At 41.1% G+C, this 18,135-nt stretch overlaps 1 pseudogene; it reads left to right on the top strand.

Moving 5' to 3' along the window:
* LOC108706487 overlaps window positions 1-18,135 on the top strand; it is a 40,361-nt pseudogene that overhangs the window by 3,995 nt on the left and 18,231 nt on the right.

Raw genomic sequence — 18,135 nt, 5'->3', positions numbered from 1 at the left:
GGCTACACAGCAGCTTGTTTATATAAACTATAGTAGTACTTATCTGTTATCTACTGTGTATCCTGTGCTTGAATGGCTGCCCCCATGGCTACACTGCAGCTTGTTTATATAAACTATAGTAGTACGTATCTGTTATCTACTGTGTATCCTGTGCTTGAATGGCTGCCCCCATGGCTACACAGCAGCTTGTTTATATAAACTATAGTAGTACTTATCTGTTATCTACTGTGTATCCTGTGCTTGAATGGCTGCCTCCATGGCTACACAGCAGCTTGTTTATATAAACTATAGTAGTACTTATCTGTTATCTACTGTGTATCCTGTGCTTGAATGGCTGCCCCTATGGCTACACTGCAGCTTGTTTATATAAACTATAGTAGTGTTTCTGAAGCAAACAGATCAGTTTTACCAGTGCAGGGCAACACTACATGATATTTTCATTACTTTAAAACGCTTTCATTATTTGATCTTACTGTTCCTTTAAGCCTGCCCTACTATACACGACTTTCTCCTGCTTGCCAAGAGAGTAGCTAATCGGTAGGAAATCTGTCCAGGGATTTGGAACGTGTAAACTGTTGCTTGTTTATTAAGTAATATGAAGTTTATGTAATAGCAACAGGTCATGCATTCAAAAATGATCATGTAAATATTTTTAGTTGTCAAAAGGCTGTACAGGTACTAATAAAGTTTTTTTTACTTTTTATAATTATTTTGGCTACTGCGCTACTACAATTGGGTCTCTTCTAATCGATATTGTAATTTTTGAATATACTTTATCTCTGTTTAATGATAACAGTCCATGTGACGTGTGCCAAACATTGTGTGGAAGATGAGGCTCACAACTAGGAGACCACAGATATTCCTTCCTTCTAGTAAAGCAGCTCATGAGAACACTGAGACCCATAGTAGGGTGTGGGCTTGGAGGTGGAAGGACTGATTCACAAGGCAAGTCCTTTGATTTGTGCCTCTGTAGAGAGTTAGTAGTAAGCACCACGTATGATTCATAGAGTTGTGTGAAATGGAAACCGATACAAGAGGGACGATGAGTAACGAGGGACGGTGAGAGAATCACTGCCGCCTTCCTACATGCAAACGTAATGGTCTGGTGCTCGGAGCAAAACACGGGGTGCACTAATAACACGAGGCGATTGTGATCTCACCTTCCGCGGAATCGCGTTCCCTCTTTGTCGTGGGCGATGACTCGTTTTCTGAAGGCCCCTCGCTGAGCTCATTCCTCCCCGTCATTATGAAAGTCGTTGCTAATCGTTTCTTTTCGGTATCATTCTCACTCGGAACTATGAATTGATTCTTATTTTTTCCTCTTTCTCGTTCTCCACTCCTGTGTAATAGCGTGGGCCCTGCGGGGAGCGGAGTAAATATTAGAGATCCGACGGGTCTCACAGAGGGTAAGAAATGAGAAGAAGCTGAGAAAGGAATATGATGCCAGTTATTGAGTAAGGATGTTACTCACTACACAATTCTCGACTTCACTTTTATCTCCTCGTGTTCTTGGATGTCCCTTCAATGTCCCACAAAGCCACCGTCTTTTCCTGCCATCTTTCTTATGGCTTTAGTTTCTCTTTAAAGGGATACGATTAGTGTTATTTTCAAAACACATCAGTTAATAGAGCTGCTCCAGCAGAATTCTGCACTGAAATTAATATTTAATTTCGAAATCTGACATGTCAGTTTCTCAGCTGCCCCCAGTCATGTGACTTGTGCTCTGATAAACTTCAGTCTCTCTTTACTGCAAATTGGAGTGATATCGCCCCCCTCCAGCAGCCTAACAACAGAACAATGGGAAGGTAACCAGATAGCAGCTCCCTAACACAAGATAACAGCTGCCTGGTAGATCTAAGAACAGCACTCAATAGTAAAATCCAGGTCCCACTGAGACACATTCAGTTACATTGAGTAGGAGAAACAATGGCCTGCCAGAAAGCAGTTCCAGCTATCTGATATAAGTAATGTTTTAACAACTGGACTTGCTGAGTATTTATTGAAGACATTTCACTACTCATCCGAGCAGCTTCTTCAGTACAATTGACTGGTGTGGGAAGTTCTCAGCATATAAACTCTTCCACTAATCCAATCACAATGGCACATTGTAACTCTTCACAGAGGTGTAGATTGTGTGTAGTTACTGTGATAGGATTATCCAATGTGTCATACAACTCCTAGATACAGGTGTTACTTGTGAGAGTTGCATGAATGGATGTGTGACGTGTTCTAAAACCGCCGGGGTACAGATGTTAGAACAGCATTGTATGTAGCAGACATGTGGTGTCGAAGGCCCCCGCCTCTGTTCAGGGATGGTCTCTCCACCTTGACATGAATCGCCTCTTTCACGCCTCGTTCAAACCAGCGTCTTCTTTATCCAAGATTTGGACCTTGCTGTCTACAAAGGAGTGTCGCTTGTCTTTTAGGTGTAAAAAGACAGCTGAGTCTTCCCCCGTAGAGTTCTCCCTCCTATGCTGAGCCATTCGCTTGGTGAGCAGTTGTTTTGTCTCCCCAATGTAAATACCTACGACTGAGGCATACAGCACTCACTGCAAATACTTATGTAAAAATACGCAGAGTTTTACTTCTTTAAACTCTATATCTACATGTTTTAATCCATCATAATGCATAGTTATGGAGACTGATTTTTATATACGTATTTGCCGTGAGTACTATAATAGTACTTATCTGTTATCTACTGTGTATCCTGTGCTTGAATGGCTGCCCCCATGGCTACACAGCAGCTTGTTTATATAAACTATAGTAGTACTTATCTGTTATCTACTGTGTATCCTGTGCTTGAATGGCTGCCCCCATGGCTACACAGCAGCTTGTTTATATAAACTATAGTAGTACTTATCTGTTATCTACTGTGTATCCTGTGCTTGAATGGCTGCCCCCATGGCTACACAGCAGCTTGTTTATATAAACTATAGTAGTACTTATCTGTTATCTACTGTGTATCCTGTGCTTGAATGCTGCCCCCATGGCTACACAGCAGCTTGTTTATATAAACTATAGTAGTACTTATCTGTTATCTACTGTGTATCCTGTGCTTGAATGGCTGCCCCCATGGCTACACAGGAGCTTGTTTATATAAACTATAGTAGTACTTATCTGTTATCTACTGTGTATCCTGTGCTTGAATGCTGCCCCCATGGCTACACAGCAGCTTGTTTATATAAACTATAGTAGTACTTATCTGTTATCTACTGTGTATCCTGTGCTTGAATAGCTGCCCCCATGGCTACACAGCAGCTTGTTTATATAAACTATAGTAGTACTTATCTGTTATCTACTGTGTATCCTGTGCTTGAATAGCTGCCCCCATGGCTACACAGCAGCTTGTTTATATAAACTATAGTAGTACTTATCTGTTATCTACTGTGTATCCTGTGCTTGAATGGCTGCCCAGCAGCTTGTTTATATGAACTATAGTAGTACTTATCTGTTATCTACTGTGTATCCTGTGCTTGAATGGCTGCCCCCATGGCTACACAGCAGCTTGTTTATATAAACTATAGTAGTACTTATCTGTTATCTACTGTGTATCCTGTGCTTGAATGGCTGCCCCCATGGCTGCACAGCAGCTTGTTTGTATAAACTATAGTAGTACTTATCTGTTATCTACTGTGTATCCTATGCTTGAATGGCTGCCCCCATGGCTACACAGCAGCTTGTTTATATAAACTATAGTAGTACTTATCTGTTATCTACTGTGTATCCTGTGCTTGAATGGCTGCCCCCATGGCTACACAGCAGCTTGTTTATATAAACTATAGTAGAGTTTCTGAAGCAAACACATCAGTTTTACCTGTACGGGGCAACACTATATTATACTTTAATTTTTTGGTGTTACTGTTCCTTTACAGGTGAATGTTGCAGTACAGTGTGTATAACACATACCAACCACTCTGTTTTCCAACTAGCAGTTCTTTCATGTCTTGATATCAGCCTGGAGTGGCTCCTGTTTGTTACTGAGTTGTCTGTGAAAACATTTGTATATTCAGACGGCGTGTGGTAATGGTGGGGGCGCAAGTTGTCTCCGTTACACTGCGGGTGGGCGGCCGGTGGCTTCTTCTCTTACACAGCTCCCTGCCCTTTGCAGCCTTTCTTAGAGGATAAAGAAATATGTGCATTTAAAGAAAATCTACATTTTAATTTTCCATAATCTCCTCTGTGTTATAGTTGTGGTTACTGTTAGTTGTCATCATAATGTTGTAGCACCACTTTACCAGAGTGTTGTCTGTCCCTGTAAGCTGCCATTAGAGTGACTGCTTGAGTTACAGACTTCCTGCCACACCCCTAGAAACTGCCATCAGAGTGTTCTAGCCCAGCCCACTGCTTGAGTCACAGACTCCCTTTAATCAGATCGTAATTGTTCAAAACAGAAGGATAAATGGATCCCAAATAAAATTCTCAGGTTACCCAATGAGTTACCTGCCTCCTTTACTTTGTGTATCTGTAGAAGAAGATGCAGATGAGTCACCAGAGGTCCAGAGCCATCGGAAAATCGCTGCCAAAAAGATGAAAAAGCTGGAAGAAAAACAAGCAAGAAAAGTTCAACGGGAGGTAGGAATCTCACAGAATAACATCAAACTGTAGGAATAGGGATTATGTTACCTAAACTAACTTTCTTTGTAACACTTTTACATAATAAAATATATATGAAATACTCTTCCCCTACTGTAAATGATAAGGATATTAGAAGTCACTGAGGGGTTGTTCTGTGACCATATAAAGGCACAAGGCTGCAGGCTGAGTTATACAGGGAACTCTGAGTATCACTCATGTATTATAAGGGATAATGTACCCCCTACTTTAAATGATAAGGATATTAGAAGTCACTGAGGGGTTGTTCTGTGACCATATAAAGGCACAAGGCTGCAGGCTGAGTTATACAGGGAACTCTGAGTATCACTCATGTATTATAAGGGATAATGTACCCCCTACTGTAAATGATAAGGATATTAGAAGTCACTGAGGGGTTGTTCTGTGACCATATAAAGGCACAAGGCTGCAGGCTGAGTTATACAGGGAACTCTGAGTATCACTCATGTATTATAAGGGATAAATGTACCCCCTACTGTAAATGATAAGGAGATTAGAAGTCACTGAGGGGTTGTTCTGTGACCATATAAAGGCACAAGGCTGCAGGCTGAGTTATACAGGGAACTCTGAGTATCACTCATGTATTATAAGGGATAATGTACCCCCTACTGTAAATGATAAGGATATTCGAAGTCACTGAGGGGTTGTTCTGTGACCATATAAAGGCACAAGGCTGCAGGCTGAGTTATACAGGGAACTCTGAGTATCACTCATGTATTATAAGGGATAATGTACCCCTACTGTAAATGATAAGGATATTAGAAGTCACTGAGGGGTTGTTCTGGGACCATATAAAGGCACAAGGCTGCAGGCTGAGTTATACAGGGAACTCTGAGTATCACTCATGTATTATAAGGATAATGTACCCCCTACTGTAAATGATAAGGATATTAGAAGTCACTGAGGGGTTGTTCTGTGACCATATAAAGGCACAAGGCTGCAGGCTGAGTTATACAGGGAACTCTGAGTATCACTCATGTATTATAAGGGATAATGTACCCCCTACTGTAAATGATAAGGATATTAGAAGTCACTGAGGGGTTGTTCTGTGACCATATAAAGGCACAAGGCTGCAGGCTGAGTTATACAGGGAACTCTGAGTATCACTCATGTATTATAAGGGATAATGTACCCCCTACTGTAAATGATAAGGATATTAGAAGTCACTGAGGGGTTGTTCTGTGACCATATAAAGGCACAAGGCTGCAGGCTGAGTTATACAGGGAACTCTGAGTATCACTCATGTATTATAAGGGATAATGTACCCCCTACTGTAAATGATAAGGATATTAGAAGTCACTGAGGGGTTGTTCTGTGACCATATAAAGGCACAAGGCTGCAGGCTGAGTTATACAGGGAACTCTGAGTATCACTCATGTATTATAAGGGATAATGTACCCCCTACTGTAAATGATAAGGATATTAGAAGTCACTGAGGGGTTGTTCTGTGACCATATAAAGGCACAAGGCTGCAGGCTGAGTTATACAGGGAACTCTGAGTATCACTCATGTATTATAAGGGATAATGTACCCCCTACTGTAAATGATAAGGATATTAGAAGTCACTGAGGGGTTGTTCTGTGACCATATAAAGGCACAAGGCTGCAGGCTGAGTTAATACAGGGAACTCTGAGTATCACTCATGTATTATAAGGGATAATGTACCCCCTACTGTAAATGATAAGGATATTAGAAGTCACTGAGGGGTTGTTCTGTGACCATATAAAGGCACAAGGCTGCAGGCTGAGTTATACAGGGAACTCTGAGTATCACTCATGTATTATAAGGGATAATGTACCCCCTACTGTAACTGATAAGGATATTAGCAGTCACTGAGGGGTTGTTCTGTGACCATATAAAGGCACAAGGCTGCAGGCTGAGTTATACAGGGAACTCTGAGTATCACTCATGTATTATAAGGGATAATGTACCCCTACTGTAAATGATAAGGATATTAGAAGTCACTGAGGGGTTGTTCTGTGACCATTATAAAGGCACTAGGCTTGCAGGCTGAGTTATACAGGGAACTCTGAGTATCACTCATGTATTATAAGGATAATGTACCCCCTACTGTAAATGATAAGGATATTAGAAGTCACTGAGGGGTTGTTCTGTGACCATATAAAGGCACAAGGCTGCAGGCTGAGTTATATACAGGGAACTCTGAGTATCACTCATGTATTATAAGGGATAATGTACCCCCTACTGTAAATGATAAGGATATTAGAAGTCACTGAGGGGTTGTTCTGTGGACCATATAAAGGCACAAGGCTGCAGGCTGAGTTATACAGGGAACTCTGAGTATCACTCATGTATTATAAGGGATAATGTACCCTACTGTAAATGATAAGGATATTAGAAGTCACTGAGGGGTTGTTCTGTGACCATATAAAGGCACAAGGCTGCAGGCTGAGTATTATACAGGGAACTCTGAGTATCACTCATGTATTATAAGGGATAATGTACCCCCTACTGTAAATGATAAGGATATTAGAAGTCACTGAGGGGTTGTTCTGTGACCATATAAAGGCACAAGGCTGCAGGCTGAGTTATACAGGGAACTCTGAGTATCACTCATGTATTATAAGGGATAATGTACCCCCCTACTGTAAATGATAAGGATATTAGAAGTCACTGAGGGGTTGTTCTGTGACCATATAAAGGCACTAGGCTGCAGGCTGAGTTATACAGGGAACTCTGAGTATCACTCATGTATTATAAGGGATAATGTACCCCCTACTGTAAATGATAAGGATATTAGAAGTCACTGAGGGGTTGTTCTGTGACCATATAAAGGCACAAGGCTGCAGGCTGAGTTATACAGGGAACTCTGAGTATCACTCATGTATTATAAGGGATAATGTACCCCCTACTGTAAATGATAAGGATATTAGAAGTCACTGAGGGGTTGTTCTGTGACCATATAAAGGCACAAGGCTGCAGGCTGAGTTATACAGGGAACTCTGAGTATCACTCATGTATTATAAGGGATAATGTACCCCCTACTGTAAATGATAAGGATATTAGAAGTCACTGAGGGGTTGTTCTGTGACCATATAAAGGCACAAGGCTGCAGGCTGAGTTATACAGGGAACTCTGAGTATCACTCATGTATTATAAGGGATAATGTACCCCCTACTGTAAATGATAAGGATATTAGAAGTCACTGAGGGTTGTTCTGTGACCATATAAAGGCACAAGGCTGCAGGCTGAGTTATACAGGGAACTCTGAGTATCACTCATGTATTATAAGGGATAATGTACCCCCTACTGTAAATGATAAGGATATTAGAAGTCACTGAGGGGTTGTTCTGTGACCATATAAAGACACAAGGCCTGTGCAAGTCCAGTCAGTGAGACCTGTGCCTGACCCGGACTTGCTGACCTTTGACCTGACATGTTCCCGCCTGCCAGTATCCTCCCCAAGTAATCAGAGCTTTATGGCCAAAATCCGACCACCTTGCGGTTATTCCGTGGTAACACAACCCAATGCAGGACTCTACCCCCTACTTTAAATTATATTTATGTTTGTTCGCATTAAATAACAAAGTCTGTGCAGTGCCTTTACAAACTTAATTGTTTTTATAAGAAAATGTACCATTTGTTTCCTATGCTGTGACAGGCAGAAGAAGCAGAAAAGAGAAGAGCGCAGAAAGATGGAATGAAAACGAGAGGAAGAAAGGTGTAAGGAAGAGGAACATGAACGGATGGAAGAAGAAAAAAGGGTAAATCATTTTCCCCTCCTATTTTTAACATTTTCAGTTACATCAGGTTATCAAACAATGTTGTAGCCTGGTTTCTTCACAGATGATTTATGTTGACTTGGGAAGCCTATGGCAGACAGAAGCTGTAGCAGGTGGGGTTTGCTTGGTGCCCGCTGCAAATACAGGAGCAGGAGGGTCGCACAAGATCAACCAGAGGGTAGATTTTTATTAGAGTGCACCGAATCCAGGATTCGGCCAGGATTTGGCCTTTTTCAGCAGGATTCAGATTTTGCCAAATCCTTCTGCCCGGGCCGAACCAAATCGGATTCCTAATTTGCATATGCAAATTAGGGGCGGGGAGGTAAAGCACATGACTTTTACACGGAAGTAAAAAATGGTTTCCTCTTCCCATTTGGCCAAATCTTTCACGAAGGATTCTGGGGTTCGGCCGAATACAAAATAGTGGATTCGTTGCATCCCTAATTCATCCCTAATTTTTATAGCCTTTTGCTTCTAAATGTCACTGTTTACACTGCAAATAATTCACTGTACAATATAAAATTTAATTCCTGAAGCAGCAAGTGTATTTAGTTGTAATATTGGTGTGTAGGTGCATCTCAGGTCATTTTGCCTGGTCATGTGATTTCAGAAAGAGCCAGCACTTTAGGATGGAACTGCTTTCTGGCAGCCTGTTGTTTCTCCTACTTAATGTAACTGAATGTGTCTCAGTGGGACCTGGATTTTACTATTGAGGGTTGTTCTTAGATCTACCAGGCAGCTGTTATCTTGTGTTAGGGAGCTGCTATCTGGTTACCTTCCCATTGTTCTGTTGTTTGGCTGCTGGGGGGAAAGGGAGGGGGGTGATATCATTCCAACTTGCAGTACAGCAGTAAAGAGTGACTGAAGTTTATCAGAGCACAAGTCACATGACTGGGGGCACGTGGGAAACTGACAATATGTATAGCCCCATGTCCGATTTCAAAATTGAATATAAAAAAATCTGTTTGCTCTTTTGAGAAATGAATTTCAGTGCAGAATTCTGCTGGAGCAGCACCACAAACTGATGTGTTTTGGAAAAAACATGTTTTCCCATGACAGTATCCCTTTAAGAATTGCAATACCTTGGGTTGATGTGTCTTTGATTGACATTGTGTGACATAGAGCCAAGACAGTGTCTCATACCTGTGACTGCAGTACAACCAGCGCTACCTCCACAGTTGAAGCTACAAATGGATGTGTCTTGGCTTTACCTGAGTGTGTAGTAAGTGTAACTGTGTGTGTGGCTTTGTGTAGGGTGCACAGGAAGTATAACACTGAGACACAATGTGAAACTGTTGGTTTTGTTGTTAACCAATTGTAGGATCAATTCCTGGGTTGTTTAAACATTCAGAAATTAAAACTTAAAGGCTTCTCAGGCCGTGATCGCTGGGAGTCTGAGTGGCCCCTAAACCCTGGACATATGGAGGCCCAAAAAGTTCTTGAGCAATAGAGGGATTGTTTATTAAGTGCGGAGCTGGGTGTGTTTGTGAAATCCACTTGATGCTCTAACTTTAGACTTGTGAAGTTCTCAAGACTTTCAGACACCAGAACCAGAATATCCCGGGATTGTGATTATGGATCACTGGTTAAAGACACCAGAACATCCCGGGACTGGTTAAAGACACCAGAATATCCCAGGACGGTGATTATGGATCACTGGTTAAAGACACAAGAACCAGAACATCCCGGGATTGTGATTATGGATCACTGGTTAAAGACACCAGAACATCCCGGGACTGGTTAAAGACACCAGAACATCCCAGGACTGGTTAAAGACACCAGAACATCCCGGGACTGGTTAAAGACACCAGAACATCCCGGGACTGGTTAAAGACACCAGAACATCCCGGGACTGGTTAAAGACACCAGAACATCCCGGGACTGGTTAAAGACACCAGAACATCCCGGGACTGGTTAAAGACACCAGAACATCCCGGGACGGTGATTATGGATCACGGGTCAAGCAGATTCTTGAACCCAGGACACCTGCAGCTCACAAGGTTCCTCACATGTAACGGTCTCTTGATTCAGTTGACATGAGGAGGTTCTCTCTTCTCCAACCCAGTTTTGATTGGTTTTAGCCCAGTCCCGTTGAAGTGAGCGATTGCCTGGGTTGCACATGGGAGTTCTAGTTTGATCTTTACTCCTACGTTATCAATAGAGTAAGAGGGTGAGTCGGTTGCCCTTGTTGCCCGTGTGTAGCCTGAGGCCGCTGGGACCTTCATTTCTCTGCCAGTGAAGAGTCTCCTGGAATTGGGCTACAGGCTTGTTGTGTAAGTTTCAAATGGAGGTGCTTCCAGGTTGCACTAACCCCCCATGTGTTAGACATTCAGAGCCTGTCATTTTGCTTCCAAAAAATCCTACATGAGTGCCTGTAAGATAAAATATATTCTTTTATTCAATCATTTTAAAATATCAAATACTCCCTACATGGAGCCTAACGCGTTTCATGCTTACGTAGCCCTTAATCACATCTCAGATATAGAGCGGGTCAGACATGGTGGGACCACTGCAGTGAGCCCAGGGCGTGTGGCACTTTGTACTTTATGGGGATCAGCTGACAATATATTGGGGTGTCGCGTGGATGATAAACAGACTCCCTGTGCTTTTTCCACTCCTGTATTTTAATAAGATTTAGAAATGTTTGAAACTATTTGAAAGGTTGGACGAGTAGCAGCAGAGCCGGAAATGAGATGTTCCACTTTGGTAGAAGAAATTGTCGATGAAACGGGACCCCTGTCTGTTGCCCCTTAGTTACTACATTTAGGGGCAAATTCACTAAGATTCGTAGTTGCGCCAGGCGTAAATTCGCCGCACTTCGCCAGGCATAGTTTCGCCAGCGCTCCGCAAATTCACTAAAATCCGAAGTTGCGCTCGGGTAGCGTAAGGTTGCGAAGTTGCGCTAGCGTTGATTCGCTAAGTAAAGCGAAGTTACGCTAGCGATGGTTAATTTGCATACGGCGCCAAATTCAAATTTCAATGGAGGAATACGTATCAGTACTACAAATGCCTAGAGAACCTTGAAAACATCAAATAAAATGTTTATTTTGCCCTACACATGTGCCCACTGTCTAGGTAAGTTGCCATGAGTTAGGAAACGTAGGGGGGAAGGAGGGGAGCCCCAAAAAAATTTGCGATCTTTTTCAGCCTATCAGCCATCATGTAGAAAACACGCCAGCGTTTTTTGGGACTTAGAAAAAAATTTGACTTTTTTTGAAGCAATCCCTATCTACTCTATTGCGCTTCGCCTGGTCTGAGGTGGCGAAGGAAGTCTAGCGTAAAAGGTAGCGTTCAGTACACTGCGCAAGTTAGTGAATTTGCGTAGTTACGTCCGTAGCGAAAATTCGCCAGGCGTAACGGTGCGAAGTAACACTAGCGAAACTACGCCAGCGTTCGTTAGTGAATTTGCGCAGTAATGAAAATGCCAAACGCTAGCGAAGTAACGCTAGCGTTCGACGCTTAATGAATTTGCCCCTTAGTTTGTTACACCCTCACCCCTGAATATAATAGATTCTTTTTTCTGTTAGTTTCTTTATATAAACATTCCCCACACTTTATTAAATTCCCCTCTTCCCTCCCATTTACTCGAATGGGAACTTCCTGACCATTTCAGACTTACTGCTGTTAGTACAGGTATCAGAGCTGGAGACCTGTTATCCAGAAATTTTTCCGAATTTTCTAAAAATGATTTCCTATTTGATACATCTAGGATGTTACAGGGCAACCCTTCTGAAATAAAAAATAGGAACTAAAATGTTCTGAAAGCTTGCTATGTTTATACAGAATGCTCAGGATCTGGGGTTTTCCAGATAACGGATCTTTCCGTAATTTGGGTCTTCATGCCTTAAATCTACTAGAAAATCATATAAATATTAAATAAAGCCAATAGACTGGTTTTGCCTCCAATAAGGATTAATTATATCTTAGTTGGGATCATGTACAAGCGACTGTTTTATTATTACACAGAAATAGGAAATCATTTTTTAAAATTTGGATTATTTGGATAAAATGGAGTCTACGGGAGACAAATAACGGAAAGATCTGTTATCCAGAAAGCTGCGAATTACAGAAAGTCCATCTCCCATAAACTCCATTTTATCCGAATAATACAATTTTTAAAAAACAATTTCAACAATTTAGACTTAAGGTATGAAGATGTATATTACAGAAAAAAATCTGTTATCCAGAAATCCCTGGTCCTGAGCATTCTGGATAAAAGGTCCCATACCAGTACTGGCTTTGTCAGGCCTTCCCCTTCAAGTAAATATGAGTAGTGAAAATTTGCGAATCGGCGTCTATTTTTTGACGCCGGTGTCTGTTTTTTTGGCAAAAATGCGCCGGCGTCCATGTTTTTTTGATGCCAGCGAATTTTCGCTGCCTTTTCACGAATTTATTCGCCGGCGGCGAATCACGCAAATTCGCGCCTGGCGAATAGATTCGTCCATCACTAAATATGAGACAATGACACTTCTCCACGGCGTATTGCAGCCCCATATACCATCAGCCTTAGGAACTAGGGATGGTGAATCTGAGCCGATGCGTTTCGCCAAAAATTTGCCGCCGGCGAATTGTCACCGACGCCCATTAAAGTCTACGTATGTTATAAAAATGTATAAAATTTGACGCGCGTCTTTTTTTTTTTTTTTGACGCACACCGCCATACAAGTCTATGGGCGTCATTTCAGCGGCAAAACAAAGCGAAAAAATCCGCCCATCCCTATTAGAAATCACTACACTGATTTGTACAGTTTTTTTTGTAAAAAATAAAATCCCCTTACCAGCCAATCACGTATTTTTATTTCTATATCTGACTTTTAAAAAAACGATGAATTCAACTGCAACTCATTTTGCCGGCAATGTTACATTTTATTCCAGATAATAATCAAATCAAACACCGCTAATTGTTTTTCTTTTTTACTAATTGCTTTGATTGAATCTGCTGCTGCGGATGCTGACGAAATTCTGAGAATCTTTCAATGAATGCAAAATATTTTCTGCAGAATTTATGCTGATCTTAACTTTTGTTTTTAGCCCAACCCGGTTTTTTTTTTTTTTTTTGGTAAGAAACGGAAAACTAAATGATCGTTTATTTTGACATATTTATAATTGTTTCTTTCAGAAGTAATCAGCAATATCTATATTAGCACATAGGTTTGAAACTAAATTCAGAAAACTGACGTTGGGCGTCTCCCGCAGAGTCTAATTTAGGAAAATCATTTAAAATGTTGTTTTTCTCTGTAATTATAAAACAGTAATGTGCTTGTGCTTTACAGTATTTAGGCTGCATGAAACTGAAAAAATATTCTATTGGGGTTTGTATAATGTTTTAAAGGGGGTTGTTCACCTTTAAATTAACTGTTAGTATGATACAGAGAGAGGTATTCTGAGACAATTTGCAATTGGTTTTCATTTTTTATTATTTGTGGTTTTTGACTTATTTAGCTTTTTATTCTGCAGCTCTCCAGTTTGCAATTTCAGCCATCTTGTTGCTAAGGTTCAAATTCTCCTAGCAACCATGCATTGATTTGAATAAGAGACTGGGAAATGAATAGGAGAGGCCTGAATATAAAGACGAGTAATAAAAAGTAGTGATAACAATACATTTGTAGCCTTACAGAGTATTTGTTTTTCAGATGGGGTCAGCGACCCCCAGTAGAAAGAGTCAGAAGCTTAGTAAATCTGCCCATTAATTTATGAAGATCCAAATTATGGAAAGATCTGTTATCCAGAAAACCCCAGGTAGCATTCTAATACAATTTTTTAAAAATAACATCTGAGGTTATTGATTATGTATCAATCAATTTACTCTCTGGGTACATTGTCTCAAGCATGTACAGTTATGTACAAAAAACTTCGAATTGAAAAACTTCAGTTTTTTCACCGAACTTGGCAATCGTACGATCGAATAAAAAACGTTCGATTCAAATGATTTTAGCGTACGATCGAAGGATTTTTATTCGATGTGTAAAGACTTTAAAAAAAGTGCGTAGAAGGTCCCCATAGGCTAACGCAGCAATTCGGCAGGTTTCATTTGGTGAAGTATTGAAGTTTTTTTTAAAGAGACAGCATTTCTATTATGGAATGGTTGAATATTCAAACGATTTTTACTTTGAATCGAAGTCGTAGTAGCCTATTCAATGGAAGTATCCAAAAAAATTACTTCGAAATTTGAACTTTTTGTGCTTCGAAAATTCACACGAACCTTAGTAAATCTGCCCCTTAATTACAGAGAGATCTGTTATCCGGCAAACCCCAGATGGATAACAGGTCCTATCCCTGTATGAGATAAAACTGACATTTCTAAGACTAGCACCCGCGCAGCAGCTGCAGCAGAGACATACAACGATTGCGCATTAGTAATACAGAGAATCCTGACGCCGGTAGAGACATCTCTAAATTTAATAGGGTTATTTTGTAAACAATTTAAAATTGATTAACTGAATCCCCTCCAGGCTGAACAGATACTTAATTTTTTTTTTTTTCTTTTTTTTTCACCCCTTCCCTTAAAAAAAAAAAGTCTTTAAAAAAAGCAATTGAAGTGAAAGCCGAGCAGTGAGAGAGGGGGTGTTGCTGTTATTTTCACACCGCTCTTGTGGGATTATTTCAGTTTATTATAAAGCAGAAGAAAGACAGACAGACGCTGTCTCCCCTCCTACTCACACCCTCGTCTTACTTGTGACCTTTTCATGAGATGGGGGGGCACGGAGCAGGCCGAGCTGATAACCAGAACGTTCTGCACAAACGCCCAACTGCAACTGCCGCAGGGGAGCTCAATCTAATACCTAATGTGGGACTTATATCAATACCCTAAATCTCCCTCTAATATTAATCACTTACACAGTGCCTTGCAAAAGTATTCTCTTTTAATGACAATTAAACCTAAACTTTTTCCTCTTTCATTTCCCTTTTTAATTTCAAACCATTAAAGGAGAAGGAAAGCTACTAAAGCAGTTTATTGCCAATAGATTAGCCACAATAGTGGAAGCTATAACACTATATTTATTCTGCAGAATGCTTTACCATACCTGAGTAAACAGCTCTAGCAGCTGCCATATTAGCTTGCTGTGACATAACTTCCTGCCTGACTCTCTCCCTGCTCACTCATAGCTCTGGGCTCAGATTACAGCAGGGAGGGAGAGAGAGAGGAACAAACTGAGCATGCTCAAGCCCTAGCCCTGGAGGTTTAAGCTGAAAACAGTTAGTCTGATACAGAAGCCCATGAGTACACAATAGAAGGAAAGAAATGTGCTGTTTCTTTTGACAGAGGACTCAGAGCAGCATTACTTTGAGGGTTTACTGGTGTATTTATATAGATCTTTATGATAAAGCTTACTTACTTTTAACCTTTACTTCTCCTTTAAATAATTTTTTTTTTTTACAGAATGAGTTTTTTTTGGATTAAAAACATAAGTAAATAAAATGTGTAATTTGGACCCCAGTCCCTGAAGCAGGATTCTGTCATATATATGATGTAGTTTTTATTTCTAAATGACACTGTGTACATTACAAATAATTACCGCTGTAATATTGGTGTGTAGGCGCCGTCTCCGTTCATTGTGTCTGACCCTGTGCCTTCAGAAAGAGCCAGTACTTCATAGTGGAACTGCTTTCAGATGAGCTATTGTTTCACCTACTCAATGTAACTGAAAGAGTCAGTGTAGCATTTGGATTGTTACTATTGAGGGCTATTCTCGTATCTACACTTAGTAATACAGGTGTCAGGGAGCTGTTATCTTGGTACTTTCTCATTGTTCTGTTGATTGGCAGCTGGGGGGGAGGGGGGATTTGGGTGATATCACTCCAACTTGCAGCCCAGCCGTAATGAGCCATTTAAGGTTTTTCAGAGCAATAGGGAGACTTAAAGGGATTCTGTCATGATTTTATGATGTAGTTTTTATTTCTAAATGACACTGTTTGCACTGCAAATAATTCACTGTACAATATAAAATGTCATTCCTGAAGCAGCAAGTGTATTTAGTTATAATATTGGTGTGTAGGTGCATCTCAGCTCATTTTGCCTGGTCATGTGATTTCAGAAAGAGCCAGCACTTTAGGATGGAACTGCTTTCTGGCAGCCTGTTGTTTCTCCTACTCAATGTAACTGAATGTGTCTCAGTGGGACCTGGATTTTACTATTGAGTGTTGTTCTTAGATCTACCAGGCAGCTGTTATCTTGTGTTAGGGAGCTGCTATCTGGTTACCTTCCCATTGTTCTGTTGTTAGGCTGCTGGGGGGGGGATATCAGTCCAACTTGCAGTAAAGAGAGACTGAAGTTTATCAGAGCACAAGTCACATGACTGGGGCAGCTGGGAAACTGTCAATATGTCTAGCCCCATGTCAGATTTCAAAATTAAATATAAAATATCAGTTTGCTCTTTTATACTCACTGGAGCTTGTGCCACAGCTGCCCCCCTTCCTAGTCGGCACATTCCATCATCATCATCATCATCACTGTCCCTTGCTTTTAGTGTGGCCCCATGAGCAGTGAGGCGTGTCCCAGGGGCCGGCTTCTATTTATTAGCTGAGTAGAGCGGGGCAGTGTCTCTGGGGTGTAACATAGAGCTCTAGCACAGAACTGTCGGGGAATTCCCTTTCAGCCGTGGAGTTTTTCTGGTGAGGAAATGGTTTACCGACCGACACCTTATCTCCGAGAGAGAACTTCCTTTTTATTGCAAAATAGTTCTGTGTATGATGAGAGGTCTCCTCGACTCTGAGCAACGGTGCCTTCCTGTGCTGCACAACTACAACCCTCACACCAGCACAACTACAACCCTTACACCAGCACAACTACAACCTTCACACCAGCACAACTACAACCTTCACACCAGCACAACTACAACCCTCACACCAGCACAACTACAACCCTCACACCAGCACAACTACAACCCTCACACCAGCACAACTACAACCCTCACACCAGAACAACTACAACCCTCACACCAGTACAACTACAACCCTCACACCAGCACAACTACAACCCTCACACCAGCACTACTACAACTTCGCTCAATTGCCACCCACTGGCAATATTTTTTTTTCCAAAACACATCAGTTAATATTGCTGCTCCAGCAGAATTCTGCACTGAAATCCATTTCTCAAAAGAGCAAACAGATTTTTTTATATTTAATTTTGAAATCTGACATGGGGCTAGACATATTGTCAGTTTCCCAGCTGCCCCCAGTCATGTGACTTGTGCTCTGATAAACTTCAGTCACACTTTACTGCTGTACTGAAAGTTGGACTGATATCCCCCCCCCAGCAGCCAAACAACAGAACAATGGGGAGGTAACCAGATAGCAGCTCCCTAACACAAGATAACAGCTGCCTGGTTGATATAAGAACAACACTCAATAGTAAAATCCAGGTCCCACTGAGACACATTCAGTTACATTGAGTAGGAGAAACAACAGCCTGCCAGAAAGCAGTTCCATCCTAAAGTGCAGGCTCTTTCTGAAATCACATGACCAGGCAAAATGAGCTGAGATGCACCTACACACCAATATTACAACTAAATACACTTGCTGGTTCAGGAATGACATTTTATATTGTACAGTGAATTATTTGCAGTGTAAACAGTGTTATTTAGACATAAAAACAACATCATAAAAATCATGACAGAATCCCTTTATTGAGACCTAAGCAGTGATTCAACTTTAAGTTAACTTTTCGTATGTCAGAGAATGGCCAGTTCTAAACAACTTTCCAATTGGCCTTAATTTTTTCTATTTTATCATTTTTGAATTATTTGCCTCCTTCTTCTGACTCTTTCCAGCTTTCAAA

This window comes from Xenopus laevis, chromosome 1S (assembly GCF_017654675.1).
Source record: "Xenopus laevis strain J_2021 chromosome 1S, Xenopus_laevis_v10.1, whole genome shotgun sequence".
NCBI classification, from domain to species: domain Eukaryota; kingdom Metazoa; phylum Chordata; class Amphibia; order Anura; family Pipidae; genus Xenopus; species Xenopus laevis.
This window is presented reverse-complemented; position numbering and strand designations above follow the sequence as displayed.